The 4,635-nt window shown below is 45.7% G+C and overlaps 1 pseudogene; it reads left to right on the top strand.

The window, feature by feature from the left end:
* Positions 1–1,928: 1,928 nt before the first annotated feature.
* On the top strand, positions 1,929–3,597 carry LOC144783626 (18S ribosomal RNA; annotated as a pseudogene).
* The last annotated feature ends 1,038 nt before the right edge of the window (positions 3,598–4,635 follow it).

The raw sequence follows: 4,635 nt of genomic DNA, 5'->3' as shown, positions 1-4,635 counted from the left end.
CCTCCATAAAGATATCGCTGGCGATTTGGTGCTTGTAAGATTTAGGCAAAGATATATTGTCCCGTACCTGCGCACTTGCGCACCTCAAGTGGGAGACAGTCCAATCTCCGTTTGGGATTTGCATGACTTTTATCCTAGAATGTCTCGGTCCCCCACATCCACTCTAAAGGCAGGGTGTAACATGTTGACAGACAGAAGTTTTCCTACTTATACCCGTCAAGACTTATTTCTCCACAGCTCTAAGTACTGGAACCCTTATTAAATTGATGGTTGATCAAATTCTGAACTGTGCATGGTATATTACAATTAAGACACTTACTCGCATGGGCTGGCAAAAGTTTCTCTTTTTAATATGCAGATATTATGTATTATTGTATGTATGTTTTATTTAACAACTGCTTTTTAATCTGTATGCTTTTATGATTTTTTGCACTAAAATCGAATAAAGCTAAATTGAATTGAATTGAATTGACTTGGCTCCAGATCAGATGTCTGGCGGACCCAGGGGTGAAAGCCCCTGGCACTGGGCTCCGTTCCCTGGCCCGCGATGTCTCAAAGTGCTTGGGATGGAGCCCTACCACCCTAAGGAGGACACCTTTGCCTGCCCGGTTTAAGAAGCTTTGAGTGGGTCACACGTCAGAGCATTGGCAGGCTCTGGGGTGGAATCCTCCTGCCCTGAGCTCCCTTTCCTGGCTTGCCATGTCACAGAGTGCCTGGAACAGGGCCTCGCAATCCAGACAGTACTCCCCTGCTTGGCTGGGATAAAAACCTCTGACCGAGCCCAAGGTCTGAGCTTAGTGAGGTCCCTGACAGCCCCATGCCTTAGGTCTGAAACAGGCCATGGGAACCTGACACTGGGACACACTGGCCCCTCTAGGACTGAGTGAAAACCGATTCAGACGACAGTGAGACCAGATGGACGTTCTTCAAACTTGGTCATTTGGTCACTGTTAATCTGGCCATCTGGTCACACACCCCATTGGAAAAATGGTGCACCCAGATTGCTGGGCAGCCCTGGAAGTCCAGATGAGGGCTCATTTGATTCTTCAAGCCCAGCATGGGCTCCAGTGAGTTGGACACATTTTATCGAATGCCCCCTCTCTGTCACTCTTGGTGCACAGATTACAAGAAAGGCAGGTAGCCTTCCTCCAGATTGGTAAGGACAAGATGCTAGTAACACCATTTTCATCCAGTTGTTCTCCCCGGATGCTGCATGGAGCCTGTCCATTCAACTCTATGACCCCAGGGGCCTGGTCCACTGTTGCCTATCAGCCCTGTCTGATGGACATTTTCTTCTGTGCCTGCCTTCTGGGAGAGCAGGCAGGGATGCAAAACTGACATCCTCATGAAGGCCGGCCAACTCAAGATGGTTTAACTAGCATTGTACTCTGATTGATTGGGCACACTTGGTTCATTTAGGCATAGACTGCTTGGCCAGCCTTGGCTGTTGTTTCAAGCAGAGCTTCCACCCAGCCTGTACAGGTCTCACTCGAGGGATTGCCTTTTGTGGAGATTGCTGAGCAGAGCAAAGGCCATGTAGCCTGGTAGTTTGTGCTTGTCTAGTGGTCTGACCAGAGTAGATGGGCCAGTTGATGCTAGTCCTGGATCCCACCTGGCAGCCTGGGCCTCACCCGCATTTCCATTTGCCCTTTTCCACCCAACAAATTTCCACAGCAGCTTGGAACTACCATTCCATGGGGTGTCCTTGCTGCCCAGGCCAGCACCCCAGTGTCTTGCTCAGGCTCAAACCTCTGTCCACCTCTCTCTTCCACTATCAGGGAAAAGGCTGGACCTGCCAGTGCCTGTGTGGCTTCCCTGTCCCCCCAGCCCATGCAGAGAAGCAGGGGCTTCCACATCAGGCTCCAGAGAGATGTGAAGGTTGGTTCAGGACAGGAATATGGTTTCACCTCCCTTCCAGTAGGTGCAACTATCTGGTTGATCCCGACAGTTGCATATGCTTGTCTCAGAGACTAAGCCATGCACATGTAAGTACACATGACTGGTACAGTGAAACTGCAAATGGCTCATTGAATCAGGTATGGTTCCTTTTATCAGTCTATCTATTATTTGGATAACTGTGATAATTTTTGAGTTAATACATTCCGATGAGTGCTGACTTCTCGGGATGCGTGCATTTATCAGACCAAGACCAATCCAAACTCAACTGGTCACTTTGGTGACCCTAGAAAACCTCGGGACAATTGTATGTCTTTGTGACAGCTATGATACAAATGGACGCTTGCCCTATAAACTTTAAGTGTTACTTTCTTTGCCTACCAGGGTGACCACAGGTAACGTGCAATCAGGATTAGATTTTGAAGAGGGAGCCTGAGAAACAGGTACCACATTCAAGGAATGGGGTAGGTGCAGAAATGACCACTCCTGACTCAGGTAGTTAGTGATGAAAAACAAAAAATACATGATTCTTTCTAGGCTATGTAGCTGGAATGAGTACACTCTAAATCATTTAATGAGGATACATTGGAGAACTAGTCTGGTGCCAGCAGCTGCGATAATCCTAACTCCAATATCTTATATTAAAATTGCTGCAGTTAAAAAGCTTACAGTTGGATCTTGGGATTGAGCTGGCAGTCCGCCATAAGGAAAGCTGCCACTTGCCCCAGCCCCTGCCTCTCAGTGCCCACTTGTTGCTCTTGACTGAGTATCCTGGGTTCTGAAGAATTTACTTTGAAAACAATTAGAGTGCTCAAAGCAGGGCAGTCACCTGAACACTTCAGCTAAGACAAATTGAATAGGAATACGGTGATATTTTGTTGGTTTTTGGAACTGGGGCCATGATTAAAAGCGACAGCCGGGGCAACCAAATTGTATAACTAGAGGTGAAAATTTGGACCGGCACAAGACAAACCACAGCAAAATCATTTGCCCGGAATGTTTTCACTAATCAAGAAAGGAAGTCAGAGGTTTCAAGATGACCAGGTACCATCATAGTTTAAACCATTAAAAGATGCTGACCAGCAATCCATTGCTGCTAGTCTCATCACCCGTTGAGCAGCTTCCGTTCTGATTTACCAAAGTCTTTGGGTTCTTTGTTGAGTATGGTTACAAAGCTGAAACTTAAAAAAATTGACAGAAGGACACCACAAGGAGTGGTGCATGTGGCTTACATTGACTCAACATGGGAAACTTCACCCTACCCGGACATGGAAAGGATCAAGTAGAACAATAGCGCTTTCTCGATGCTGTGGGTGGCAGTGCATGGCTGTTCCTAGTTCGTTGAGCAATTTGTTTGGTTAATTCTGATAACGAACAAGACCCCTCCATGCTAACTAATTATGTGACCCCTAATGGTTGGCGAGCAACTTCTTAGAGGGGCAAATGGAGTTTGGCCATATAAAATCGAGCAAAAATAGGTCTGTGATGCCCCTAGATGCATGTGTGCTATAGTGAATAGATCAGTTTATGTCTACCTTTTGCTGACAGGTGTGGGTAACCCACTGAACCCCTTTCCTAATATCGATTGGGGATTGCAATTATTTTCCATGAATGAGGAAGTCCCAGTGCGTGTGGGTCATAAGCTTGTGTTAATTAAGTTCCTTTCCTTTGTACCATTCTCTTCTACCTATTGGATGATAAATTGGTGTGGTCCATCCAGCCTGCACTGAGGATTCAACACAGAGGGAAGGTCGGTCACCCAAAAGGGGATCGCCTCCACAGTACTGCTGCCTGGGTGTACCAATGTTGGTTACCAAACTGGCTTGCCTTGAAAAACTAACCAAGGTGTCTAACACATGCATTAGTCAAAGGGACAATTGAAACTATGCTACACGATGAAGGCAAGGGGGAGTGCTCGTCCATGTATTGCTTTGCCCACTTGCGTAATCTGAACTTACGCACACCACTTACTCACATAGAAACTCCAACACTCCACTGGAGGTAAAAATGAGCTTTTATTAATATGGTAGGCAAAGGCAATAAATCACTGAAGCCAATGAATTCTTAAGCACCGAGTGAAAAGCAATAGACAATGAATATACCACACTATATACATAAATATGAAACTGTGAATACAGGTATATAAACAGTTAATGTACAAAGCACCTCACCAGATTCATTTGCAGCACCGGAGACTTCAACATCCCTGGCCAAGCACTGAACACCAAGTCGGGAACCCCGTAGACCGGCAGCTCAGGGAGTAATCTCTTCGGGCACCAAAGTTGTCCCGCGAGTGCGTCCACTCCAAGACTGAGTTCCTGAGCTCCACCCCACGGACACCGCTTTTTATAGTTTAAATCAATATGTTCGAGAAGCCTCTAGCAGGCGCTCTCGCCCATCTATTCACAAGTGCTGGCCTCATCTCTGCATCAGACCCACCCAGACAGACCTGGCCAGATTCTATCTGGGCAGTGCCGAGGCGAAAGACATTCCTTTCCCACTCAGTCAATAAACTTTATTCGGCTATATTTCATAGCCATAAAAGTACATAAAATCACAATAATATTTACAAAGATCAGGCATTAGTAAAAGAATAAAAAAAAAAAAAATGAACAATCTACACAGTTTATAAGTACATAAACAGAAATCATATTATCATTGTTTTACGCAAATAAAATACACTTTTAAGAAATGTCACAACAGAGGAAACGGTGAAAATATCCTCCAAAGTCTGTATGG

This window comes from Lissotriton helveticus, chromosome 9 (genome assembly GCF_964261635.1).
Source record: "Lissotriton helveticus chromosome 9, aLisHel1.1, whole genome shotgun sequence".
In the NCBI taxonomy this organism is placed as follows: Eukaryota; Metazoa; Chordata; class Amphibia; order Caudata; family Salamandridae; genus Lissotriton; species Lissotriton helveticus.
This window is presented reverse-complemented; position numbering and strand designations above follow the sequence as displayed.